Here is a 13,741-nt window from a genome sequence, read left to right on the forward strand (position 1 = left end):
TTTATGAAGTGAAGGCTTGTTGGAGGAAATGAGTTGCCAAGGACAGGCTTTAAGACAGAACAGCCTGTTCTCACTTCCTGTTCACTCTGCTCCCTGAGAACAGAAGCAGTCTGACTAGCAGCCTCCCTGCTCTGATGAACCATATCCTGTTGGAACTGTAAGCTAAAGCAGAAATCCCATCCTTCCAGAACTGCTTCTTTTCAGGCATTGGACCACACTTTCCCAAAGAAAGTTAACAAAATAAAGCAAAGCAAAAACCTAGAAACAAATCCACCAAACCCTTGGCCCTGTGTCAGAAGCCAGCAGCCAGCAACTATCAGAGGGTAGCCTGGGCTAAGTCAGTTAACTCCCTGTCACAGTGGAACAAACACAACACCTGGGACCAGCCGAAGGAAGGGAATGGCAGGCAGAGTTTGGGTGAACATCCTCGAAAATGGACGTGCCCAAAGCTTAGCTGCTGGCCTGTGATGCTGTTGGGAGGTGGTGACTCTCTAAGAGATGGGACCTGGTGGGGGAGCTATGTCACTAGGGTGTGCTCTTGAAAGGACACTGGGAGGCCAGTCTGCCTTCGTTCCCATCTTCCCTCCCCATACCTGCTGCTGTGAGGTGAGAAGGTGTCCCCAGCCATGATATGCTGATATAGGCTCAAACCCACAGGGCCAAGTGACCGTGGACAAAAGTCTCCGAAACTACAAGCCAAAATAAAACTTTCTACCACAGAAGCTGATTACCTCCGAAGTATTTGGTCACAGGGATTGAAAGCTGAGGGCACAACACTGAGCCAGGGAACAGGGGCTGAACGGGCCACACTGTCCTCCATCATCCCCACCATGGCTGTCCACTGTCACCATTGCAGCTGCCACCACCACCACCTCAACGAGGCCTCATGTCTAGAGACACGGCATTTTACCTATTCTGGAAGTGGGATGGATATAGGCTTCTGGGGAGACCCAGAACTTTGTGTTTGCTCTCAGTAATTAAATTCAGGTTGGGGTAATGTTAGAAGTAAGCATCTAGCTTACATGTTGGCTGATGAGCCCAGCAAGCTGGGAAAGTGAGCCGGTTGCTCTGAGCACCTAAGGGTGAAGCAAACAGATGCAGACAGATCACCCATACAAGCAAAACGGGAAGGTCAGGGGCCACAATCTGCTGGAGAACAGCTCCATACTGTCCAATGCATACTGGCAGAGTTGTGTGGGCACAGGGAGTGGCATGAAAGTCATGAGAAATCTTCCATCACTCCTAGGAAAGAGGCAAGCCATCTAATTTAATTGCACAAGGATGCCAATGGCCTAGCAGACAAAGTTCTGGGAAGACAACTATGATGGTTAGCCTTGACTGTGTCACCTTGGTTGTGCTGAGAAGTGTCTAGGACAGGCATGAACTGGACTCTAGGTATGCTGTCAGGAAGCTTTGGGGGTTTAGCTGAGGTGTGAGGTTTTGCCATGGACATGGCATGTCCATGTGAGGTTTTGCCATGACATGGTGGTACTATGCCACATGGATAAAGCTGTTACAAGATTTACTCGCTGGCTCCTGGCCACCGTATAATAGGAGTGGTATTTCCCAGGCCACATGCCCACGATGGAAAGATGTGGGTCAAAGATGGAAGGAGTTATCCTCATTAAGTCATTCTGAAGATAGTGTGGACTCTGTGGTTTTTTTTTTTTTTTTTTTTTGAGACAGGGTTTCTCTGCGGCTTTAGAGCCTGTCCTGGAGCTAGCTCTTGTAGACCAGGCTGGTCTCGAACTCACAGAGATCCGCCTGCCTCTGCCTCCCGAGTGCTGGGATTAAAGGCGTGCGCCACCACCGCCCGGCGATAGTGTGGACTCTGATGGGAGAAGCTTGGTACCGAAGACAGCAAACACATGTGTCAGGTGGGGCAGGTCTTAGAAAAAAAGGCTGCTCTCATCTCTGCTGCCTGCCATTAGTAGGCACCCACACACAAGCCCGAGTTTCCAAACAGAGTTCTGCCTGCAAACAAAGAATTCCTTCCTGCAGTTACTCCTTCAACATACCAACTTGCTGCAACTTTCTCCTTTAATGCCGATTCTTAACAAATTAAAATACAATAACAGGAGTGTAATTGAGCATTTATTGCTTATGAGTTCTAAAATGAGGCTAATCAGAGAGTGACTAAGCCCCAGCGTGGGCTCTTTTAATAGGCATGTTTTAACATACAATAACCAGGATATTTTACTTAAAATTATTGGAGAAATGTAAAATCTGTTTTCCAGATCTGAACACGCCAAGGGAAGACATTTATCTTGAGCCCAGCATGGGCTGGAAGATCTGTTTTCTTGCCTGTGTTAGGCACTGCAAGCTTCAAAATTGGCTCGAAGAAAATTACACACCAAAGGCTGGGCAGGAAGCTCAACTGGTAAAGTGTTTTCTGGGCCTGAGCTTGACCTCCAGCATGACTGTCTCTGGTCTCACTGCTGGGGAGGTAGGGCTAGGACGACTCTTGGACTGACTGCCCAGCCACTCTAGCTGTGTTCCAGGTGGGGAAAACAACAGAGGGAGACATTCAACACTGACTCTTAGCCTCTGCAGATTTGTGTGTACACACACACACCATCCAACAGAACGAAAACCAGACATTCACTTGGCAATTCCTATGTTTCCATTCTGCCTAGTTTCTTCTCCCTAGAGAAAATCTGCCTGAGTTTGATCCTGCTTCTACAAGAACAGGGCCTTTTCATCTCTCCCCAGCTTGGTACTTGAGGAATTAAAGCTGCAACCACTAAACAATGTGGTGCCTTCAGAAGCAGACAGGACATGCAGACCCAGGGTGAGTGTGAGGTAGGGACCTCCCTGGGTAAAATAAAGACAGCAAGCTTATTTTGATATGCAAATACTACCCAGATACCCTTCTCCATGTTAGCTGCAGAAAATGCTGATCGAAGATAAAAGAGGGGAAAAACCCTTTAACAAGGCGTGAGGGTAATTCAAAGCCAAGTACTTTTAAACAGCACTTAACAAGTCCCTGGGGCCCACTCAAGAGCCAGGCCCCCTAGACGTGCCATCTCTTGCCCCTCAACAGCTTGAAAAAGTAGTAATTGCAAACCTATTTGCATTTTCCTCCTCAACTTGTCCACGCTTATCATGCGGATTCTTTTTTTTTTTTTCCCAAGCAGGCGCCAGAGCAAAGGGACCCGTTCCTGAACGCGCCAACAGCTCGACGACCATGCCTAGCTGTCCCCCTGCTCCCCGCGCCTGCACCTTTGCGTTCTCCTGTTTTTTACATTTTGCTCCTAATTATGTTGCATCTATTGCCGTACACTTAATTAGCTGCATTAATGTGATTTCTTTTCACATAGTCAAGCAATTAAGAGCTATGATTGAGTTTCATTCAATTAGCCTCAACAAACATGCTAATTGATGTCCCAGATGCAAATGAGGTGCAATGAGAGAGACCTGCTTGCAATTGAGAGCCACGTCAGAGACCCAGGGCTTTCAGCTTGCTGACAGAAGCACAGTTTAACGTGGCTCCCGCCTTCTGTGGGGGTGGCCTTAGGAGAAAGATGAGGGGCCATTAGTGCCTCTGTGTTCCAGATCATTCTGGATACTGAGAATTCACTGTCTGGCTGCTGTACAATGTGGCCTCGCACTTCACAGACAGGTGTCCCTAGACTGGAAGGCGATCAGCTGGGTAACATTTGGCGGCTGCAAACAGACTGCTACACAATCCCCACCAGCAGATAGTTACGAGGCTGTCAAGAAATTTCCCCCAAGAACCTCAAAAGCAATCCCAGCCATCCCGGAGCCCTCTGTGCGTGATGGCCTCGCTCGTCTCCAGTAAGGGGGAAGTTCATCTTCGTCACCTCTGGGGCATTTGGCACTTGAGTTAAGCACAAAATACAGCAATCCATCAATAGTCCCTAAAAATATTCTTAGCAGATCGATTCTGGCCGCCTTGCATCTGGAGGTTCCTTTCAGCTGTCTGTGAAGGATGGTTTGCTGATGCACTCACGGGGTTAGCCAAGGCAGTTAACACGATCTTGAAGCCAAAGCAAAATGCACAAACTATGATCTGCACCCCAAACTAGATCCACCACCAAGACAAGGCCCGGGAACACGGTGGTGGCTTTACTTGCTGCGAGTCCAACTAAGAGAATCAATGAATGCCATTTTTTAAAAGCAGATAATTTTTTAAAAGCATTACAGTGCTTAAAGTCAAATGGCAGACAAAGTAAAAGGAAATCTCTGTTGTCATTAGATTTTCCCAATATGCTCTGGCTCCTAAGTGTAATGTGTTGATAAACTTGACACTTTACCACAAAATGTTATGCTTTGAGGCAGATAACTTTTAGAGACGTGCTGAAATCTGTTTTCTTTTAAAATCACATTTATTATCTTCATTTACTTTGTTATCTCTCTCTGTGAGTAGGTCAGAGGAGAACAGAACTCAGTTCCCCAGGCTTGGCAGCAGAAGCCTTTATTTGAGGAGCCATCTCCCTAACTTTCCTTTGCTTTTGGACACAGTCAATCTAACTGATCTATCTTCCTCTCTACAATTTAGCTTAGCAGTCTTCAAAGTATGACCCTCCATGCCTGTCAGGGGTTCCAGAGGCCAGTGGAACTCACTCTGTAGACCAGCTGGCCTGGAACTCACGAGAATCCACCTGCCTCTGCCTCCCTCCCCAGCGCTGGGAGTAAAAGGCCTGGGCCAACCATCACCCGGGTAACTTTGTTTTTGGGAAATACACAGAAATTGGTTTCTGATGTTGCAAGAGGGACAGAGCAGTTTTATCGACAACAAAAAGCTACTTTTCACTTTGTGAGTGTCAATCCGTGAATGCACACCTTGTTTATTTTCTGAGCGCGGTAACAGGCAGGACACACGAAACCTTCCTCCTGGTCTGACAATTACTAGGTGCCCATTTCTGGAACTGCCGGCTACAGGAGCCACAATGTTGTCACCTAACTTAACAATTGCTGCACACAGGCTAGTTAGCTCTTGGGAAATTACAGGCATTTTCATGAAAAAGCGAACAAAATAAGCCCTCCAAGGAAAATATCTGATACTATTGGTGACTAATGATGAAACCCAAATTTCCTTGCAAAAAATAAAAAATTTAAAGCCTTGTTTCTCTCTTACTGTGTGCCTGGCATCTTTCAAATATTAACATTTTCTGAAGAGACTGGTGATGGTGTTAATGCAGTCTCTGGACTTATGGATTGGAGGGAAGTGCCACTGTTTGGAAAACCTGCACCCTTCATGGCAGAAACATCAGTGTCCTGAAGTGACTGCTGCATGTCGTCATGTGCATGGATGCATGTGACAGGCATGTCTGGATAAAATGCACAAAAAGGTCCTTCACAGTGCAGCGCAATGCTTTAATGCAGCGGAGGAGGCCATCGTGTGAGGTCCCACAGCGCACTCCTCAACTCTCAGATGTAGTGTTTCAGTGTAGCATCCAAGAGCAACCCCCAGGATGAGCTGCAATGGTACGTACCATACCGCTCCCTCTTCTGCTGTACAAGCGGACACCTTTGCCCTGTGCTTGAACAAGGTGCATCAGGTCATAAACAGGTTTGGAAAACTGGAAAAGAACATTGCTACTTCATGGCATTCGTTGGGAAACTATCTTTTGTCTTGTTTTAGTTTATGTTTATTTACCAAGCGGGGAGCACACATGTGGCCAGTAGTCAGCATCTACAGTGTCTTCTTCCCTTCTACCATGTGGCTCATAGGGGTTCAACTCAGGCACTCAGGCCTGGTGACAAGCACCTTTAACTACTGAGTCATCTCACTGGTCCATAAAACATATTTTTATAAAACTATGATCTACATAAACACAAAATGTGTGGGTCATTATGTTAAAATGGACTTCAACATTAAAAATTTTGTTTGAATGCTTGATATGAAAAAAAAAGACTGATTTCTTATTTTCACTATACTTTGAAAACACCCAGGTTCAAAAAGGAAGCCTTTAGTTCATTAACTTCTATTAAAAAAAAAAAAACTCACACAAAAAGTATATGTAAGAGAAGCCATTGTTAAGATAGACACACTGCTATTCCCAAAGTCCATTTAGTATTTTTTTCAAAGGAAACTAATCCATAAAGACAGATATAGCACCAGCCATTCACAGAGATCAAGCACATACGAAAGTCCCACACGTATGAATGATAAACAATAGCCTCATGCATAGTCACGGGCAGAGGAGAGGCGCACGCCTAAAAATACCACGGACATGCTCAAGGACTATGAAGAATCTTCTGGCCACGTCCTTTCAGATCACGGAAGTCAAAGACGACAATTTCTACTTCTCTCCAAAGGGTCCTGCTCACAATAGCAAGGCAGGAGGCAGCTTCAAAGCCACAAAATTTCTATGAGGAATAATTTTGTTTCCCAAGACAGCGGACAGAATTCCAGTGCTCTACTTTCAGAAGGGCCTTCCTGAAGAAGGACACTTGCCAGTGCACAAGCAATGGGCCATCGTGGGAAGAAGGCAGCTGGGGAGTTAGACTCTAACAGTGGCTGGAGCCAAGGTATCAGTAGGTGACTGTGTGTTTTCTCTGATGAGTGCCTCATTGGGTCTGGGTAATTATGCCATTCTTGGTGGCTGGAGGAACATGGCTGAGGGTCAGTGGCAGCACACTTTCCCTCCAATAGTACAATGGTGGGCTCACTCCTGCACTTCCACAGAGCAAACCTCTCCATTCTGTGGACTACTGCGGCCAGCATCCAACCATAGTGGGCAAAAGTCCAACATCAGCCTAGGGGGACAGGTTATTGTAATATAAATCAAAACAGCAGAAAATCCCACAGTGAATCACGAATATACCTTTGGCCCCTTGATTGTATTCGTCTTTGATTGACTTACTCTACTGAGCTTCTTCTCATTTTAGGTTCAATTGAATATTACCCAGCTGTAAACCCATGCAAGCTCAAACTTAGCCTGTACCAGATGAATGCTTCCTGCTTTGTGAAAGACTGTCCTGTCTCTTCAGGAGCGGTAGGCATCTATAAGGGCAGGCAAATTGCAAGGGTAGGGTAGTGTCCCTTTGCTTGTAGAGGACTTTAATATTTAAATACCAGCAGAGCAGTGGGTGATCTCAGCATCTGTGAATTCTATAGAAATGCTCGCCACAGTGGTGTCTGGCTAGCCTGGACGTCTTTAAGACTTCAGACTGGTATGGGATAAACGGGCTAGAAAAGACCACCGAAGGAAGAACTGACTTAGGAACGGAGGCTTTTACAACAGAGGGTATCATGTCCCACCTCTGTTACTTGACTAAAGGGGGCACTCAAAGGTCCCAATGGAGCCACTTTATAACACACCACAAATTTTAAGTACTTCTAATTATAAGTGTTCGCATTGGCCTGCTTAGATGGATCTGTTTACACCGCTTTCTATGATCCACTTTCTCTCAGAACCTCCTCTGCTTCCTTCCTGCCCACACAGTAGTTTATCGTACCCCATACAGATCCAACTTGTATGATTCTCATCATCTTCTTATCTCCCACACTGAGCTGTGTGGAAGACAGCACTGCTTCTCCTTTTAAAGGACACCTCGCCACCGAGTGGCCGGAGGGACAGGGACCATCTCATCTCCACTCCCTCATTGGCTGTGTGTGGGGCTGGTTGCTTTGGCATCCTGGTCTACGTGTCCACGCCTTTCCTGCCGTGAGGGATTGCTATTAGGATTAGCTAAGACGGAAAGTCCCACCGCTCTTAATATAAATACGGCTCTCAGTCTACTTTCCCTGGAAAAACACTGATTCTCCCTCTTCCACTTTATATAGCTATTTCTTGAGCTAAAGGTGTTACTCCCAACCTTAGATAGCAGTTCTGATGTGAGAAGCCATTAGGGGTGACTGTGAATCAATTTTTTACTTTACAGTATCGGGGGAAAAAATTCCTTGAAATGCTGACATTTTCTACTTTTTCTCCCCTCCTCTTTTTGGTGGGGGAGGCATGGATCTGGCAGTCAGACGTTTTTATTGCGAAACGCTGTCTGGAAAAGATGCAAAGTAAAACCTGCTAAAATGCAAGGGCAGGAACCCCCACAAAACTAAGGGGGGAAACAAAAGGCCCCTTCCCTTTGCTTATTGAGTTCAGAGGCATAACAGGCTGCACCCTGCAGCAACTGGGAAGCTACACTAATTTTAAAGCCATAAAACGCTATCAAGTGCCCTGCGGGGCAGGAGACTCTGAAGCTAGTGGCAACCTAAATAAGACATGGTTTCATTTAACTTCGCAGCTTAGCCTAATGTAATCATCAGCGCTTTCTTAGCCTAGAGTTGTTAACAGGCAAGTAGCCGGCGCAGAGGCAGCCCTCCCAGCCACTGAGGGGGCCAAAGCTAGATTGCTGTTGATTAGAAAATTTTTCAGTTTTGACAAGCACTTAATGAACATAAATCGCACCTTGATTGGTTTCCTTTCGGGGCCACGGGCATACCTGAGCAGAAGAGAAGGGGCCTCGCCAGGGCCACCCCGCCCTACCTTGCGAGACCCTAGCAACAAGCCGGCAATCAGGTTATGAGCCATAGAAGAAAATATTTATAAAATAGAATAATGAAATTCAATTTCGCAGAGGAAGAGGGAGAACATTTGCTACCCCCCTCGGCCGACCTCTCCCACTGAGACCTCGGTGGGGACTGTCACCACAGGAAAACACAGGGTTTTGATTTATCTGCCTTTCTGGGGGAATTTCTGGTCACAATTGTAACACTAAAAGGCGAAAGAAAAAAAACGAGGGAGAAACAAAATGATAGAAATTGGGTACAAAGGATGGCCATCACTATGCGAATTGTCATTTGGTATACTGCTAAGGCAATGTTTCCTAGAGTCTTCCAGTAGCTTAAAGACTCAGACCCACAAGCCAGACAGTGCAGTCTGTGTTCTCTCTCTCTCTCTCTCTCTCTCTCTCTCTCTCTCTCTCTCTCTCTCTCTCTCTCTCTCTCTCTCACACACACACACACTCACCCTCTACTTCTTCATTTTACTAAAACAAGCAAGGACAGTTTTCACCTCAGGAAAGAGCTCCTATCTGTGGTTCAGTTTTGACCTGACTACCCAGTCCTCCCCACGCACGATATCCCTTCATCAACACCAAGACAGCTGCAAATGGAGTGAGCACACATTTCAGCCATTTGCATTTACTTAACCTGGTGGGTCTATGATGTGAGCCTGTGTCCATGCAAACACAGGCCCACACATGCCATGGTATGCATACGGAAGTCAGAGGTTAACCTTGGGTACACCTACCCTACACCTTGACAGAGTCTCTTCTTCTCCATGGTGTTAGATCAGGTCAGCGGCTCGGTGCCCTGGGAGAGCGCCTGTCTCTGCCTCCTGGATTACAGATGCGGGCGACTGCACCTGGCTTTCCTGAGTTCTAAGGATTCGAACTCAGGTCCTCACACTGCACTGCACATAACATATCCACTGAGCCATCTCTGCAGCCTCACTTCTATTATAAAATCTGAAATGCTGCCCAAGACACGGAGTAGCAGCATAAAATAAATTCCTTGAACAAAATGAAGTTCTGACAAAGAATCAACTCTGTGTCTAAAGGAGCCTGGGTCTCCCAGGGCCCTGTTTCCCTGCAGACACCGCCCTAAAAACACTGTCACATCAGAGCCATTCCATAGGTGCAGCACAGATTAAATGCTGTTACAAGTAATTTACCAGGTCACCCAAAGCACAGGTGGGAGGCCTCCCCTCTCCTGGGGGAGACCATGTGACCGTGGGGCGGTGGGAGAGAGGGTTCTGGATGGCCAATGGAGTTGTCAAACTCCCATGATTCACCATACTCAGGACTGAGCCTGGAGAATATTCCGTGGGCTTCTCTCAAGCAGGGCCCTGGCAGGCTGGTACACCCGTGAAGACAGCTTTCCCACGAGTAGCGTTTAACACCGAGTATCTCCAGCTCCAAGAAGTCTTCCATGCTTCTCCTCTGTGGCTTCAAAACAATTTCCCCAGAGGATGAACACCTTAACTCAACATGCTCCTACCCTACCACGGAGCATCCTCCGCCTTGAAAGAGAAAGGCATTCTGTCTCATGATACAACTAGGAACCTTGATGATAACATGATGCCAAGTGACTCCACCTACAAGGTCCTAAAATATTCAATGTGGAGATAGAAAGCAGAAGAATCTTAGACCTTGCTATTGAGGTAGGAGCTTTTCTGATTTCTGCATAGCTCTGGAACCACCACCCAAGGGCTTTGAGCGTAACTGCTTGCTCCCCACCTCAGGAAATGGGAGGTCCATGTTGGCAGGTGTGGGGATGCAGTAGTGATGCTGTGGGGAGACAAGACCAGAGATGCAGCCTCCTCCAAGCGATGAATGGCCAGTGTGCACCTCCCGCAGGGGTGCTGTGAGTGGAGTTTCTTGCTAACACAGGCTCTTTCTCTGGGAAAAGAAAGGCCTTCACACCTGCATAGGAACCATCTCAGACCCCTTTCTGATGCTGTGTCAGTCAGCGGTTTCCTGTCTGCCTGTGAAATCTGGAGCTATTAAAATCTGCATACTGATGACAGTTTCCAGAGTCAGCTGAACTGAAGGTTCACAGCACATGCAACCATCCCTTGCTATATAACCAGAGAGCCTCAGCCACCCAAATGCTAAGGGATATACAGAGTAAACGATGTCCCTTCTAGAGCTCGGTTCCAATTTTATGTATTAGGGAGGAAAAAAACCACAAAACAACCCAGGGCTGATCTGGTTTCAAGAGGGTATCAGAGAGGAGGAGAAAGGAAGCCAAAGAAGGGGAAAGCAATTCATACACACTAGGTTGGTCTGATGCACAGGGGTTGACTGTGCAGCTGTCTGGTGGCTGGCAAGGAATGCAGAGCTGGGCGACTGTGGTGTGTTTGCTTAGACAGGGTCCCATAACACGATGCTCATGTTCGCAGGGGTCATTCTTCCAGGCCCACTTAGGAAGCCCACCAGACACAGCCGACTCCAAGAGCAGGATCGTCAGGCATGCAAGCGGCTGTTCCCCCCCTCACCCCCCCACCCCCCGACACAGAAGATGAATAGGTGGCCATGCTGCGCTGCAGAGCCCCGGGGCAAAGGTTCTTTCTCATTATCCCCTCTGTTTTTTCCATCATGGTGCTCCCTACGGCTCATATCTAAGTCCACATAGAGGGGACCTAAGGATCTCACAACACACTGCCCTGCACCCACCCCATCAGGATCCAACAATGAGCCTTAAATCCTTGAGACCCTCATATATATATATATATATATATATATATATATATATATATATCTCCTCCTAACGGAGCTAAGTGCTCTGGGCCTTGGTAGTCTTGAGGAAGAGTGATATAATTTTTCCTAAATTATTTTATTTCATGTATATAGGTGTTTTCCCTGCATGGGTGTCTGTATACCACAAACCCAAGGAGGTCAGAAGGTGCTGGATCCCCTAAAACGGGAGTTAGAGATAGCTGTAAGCCACCCCGTGGATGCTGGGACTTGACTGAACCAGAGTAGTCTGCAAGAAGAGCCAGTGCTCTGAAAGCTGAGCAGTTTTCCAGTCCCCAAGACGAATATTATTAACTAATTAAGAAACAGAAACTAAAAGAGAACAAGCCATTGAGTCAATAGCCCAAGGTGCCAGCCGGCTTCAGAGAGAGCAACCCACGGTGTCGTCAGGCTCTCTCTTGGCTGCTTCAGTTTAAATGCCTGGAGCTGCCAGGGAACAATCTCCAGCAGCAGACTGCCCATGACCTCTGTAACTCCCAGGGTACCACATTCCCTGGAAAAACATTCGTTCTTACTGTCGTTGGGTGCACTTCCTGTTCCTAGCCTGGGTTCTTGATTTTATACACTCAGCATCAGCTGAGAAGGAAAGATGAAGGAACTGGGTGGGTTGTGGGAGACTCCAGCTTTAGGTACAACGTGTAACTAAGTGATGCCCCTCGGCAGTTTTCATCTTAGGGGTGGGCTTTTCCTTGGCTATCTGACTCCATCAGTTTGGTGGAATTTGTGGGTACCACACTCTGAAGGATTAGAAGCCACTCTGAGGACAGTGTTGCCAAACTTCCAGTAGTGATTCTCCGGGTTTCCAGAAAAGACAAGCTGCCAGCCAGACTGAAGGATGCAGTGGAGAACAATCACAGCCAGTGTAGGGTCTAATGCCAGTGCACACCTTCCAACTTCTAACAGTCCATGCAGAGCATGCCCAGTACTGACCTGCTGCTGAACACGCTGTAAGGGGACATTCCCCAAGCTGGCCTCTAGCTTCACCATCTGGAGCCCCAGTGGGGCCCTGCAACTGTGGTGTGTACCAGTCTGGGAACCACTGTGTTTTAGGGAACACAGAGTAGAAGTTCGCCATCACTGCCTTCTCCTGGGCCTCAGCTTTGTTCTCTCCACTTACAAAGCAAGGAGGATTAGGGTCTGTCTGTATCTCCCAAGGCCAGGTCAGCTCGCAAGCTTTGAGGGAAACTAGGAGGGGTAGCAAAAGGGAAGGGCGGAGCTACAGCTAAACTACCACAGGATAGCAATTTTCTTCTAGAGACACACCAGGCTCCCCAACAGGAAAATGAACAGTTTCCTTCCATGTATTCCATGGGGATAGAAGCAATATGGTGCAGCCTGGGCTAAGTACAGAGCAGAAAGAAGATGAGCCACCAGCCAGATTTTACTTGTCCCTGGTCACCAAGTCCCAGCTCTTCTCTAAGGCATACCATGCTTCTGCCATCAAGGCCACCTGGAGAACCAAATTTACTCCCAAGGTAAGTTAGACAAAGAGCCACACAAAGTATTTCATCTAAAAGAGAACATCTATCTACACATGAATACAGCTACATCTTGAGAATATACAAGAACCTGTGAGGACATCTATCATATGTACCTTGTGAACACAGATGTGCACACACACATCCTCAGGATGGGGTTACATACCAATACAACTACTGACTCACTGAAAACAGCACAGGTGGGGACTCACTCACTCACTCCACAGAATGCACATCTCAGTCCTGTGCACAGGGCCTGCTTGTATCAGCCTGCCCGTGGGCAAATGCATCTGAGATGGGGTCTGTTTCACAGTCACAGGGGGACTACCCTCATCGCTCTGCTGCTATGGTAGTAGAAGCAACAGGACGGCTGTGTGCAAATGCTATCATCCTGCTGTCCAGTCAAAACACCCTGCAAGTCAGACGCTGCCTGCAGACTGACAGTCAGGCATGGCTGGCACTGTCATTAGCACCACAGGTCAGCCAGGGATTGGGAGGGAAGCAGGTGCTCTCTAGTGTGGCTCTGAGAGGCATAGCTACTGCTCTAAGCCGAGGGGAAGAGGGCAGTCACAGCAGCAACCAACCACAGGACACCAAGCATGTGCAGGGGAAAGGACGCTCACCAAATGCTCTTTGGGGCGATAAGTGGGCATATGGGTCCCAGAAGCAAACAATGTGTGCTCAACCTGGTGATGTCACGTAGACCTTACAGCTCTGCAAACTAATGACTGGGAGTTTGTCTTAGGGAAACAGATAAGGATATCAGGAGAAATCCCATCCAGAGTTACTTATAATAATGGGGTGTGTGTGTCAAATTTATTTGTCAAATATCTTGTTTTTGTTTTGTTCTGAGATGCTGTGGAAGCACTCAGACTATATCCATGCAGTGGAATAGTGGAATACTATATAAACATCAAAATGGTGCTGTTTTTCCAAAAATGAGATGAGCAGGCTATGGGATGTGTGCATGTCTGTGGAAGCACCAAGCCCACGTGCACGGAGACACAGACACCCACACTCCCAGCATTCAGTCA

The 13,741-nt window shown here is 47.3% G+C and overlaps 1 protein-coding gene across 1 annotated transcript in view; it reads right to left on the reverse strand.

Annotated features, from left to right (window-relative positions):
• Agap1 (ArfGAP with GTPase domain, ankyrin repeat and PH domain 1) overlaps positions 1-13,741 on the reverse strand; it is a 449,843-nt gene that overhangs the window by 154,867 nt on the left and 281,235 nt on the right.

The sequence above is a fragment of the Arvicola amphibius genome, chromosome 8, assembly GCF_903992535.2.
Source record: "Arvicola amphibius chromosome 8, mArvAmp1.2, whole genome shotgun sequence".
Classification (NCBI taxonomy): Eukaryota; Metazoa; Chordata; class Mammalia; order Rodentia; family Cricetidae; genus Arvicola; species Arvicola amphibius.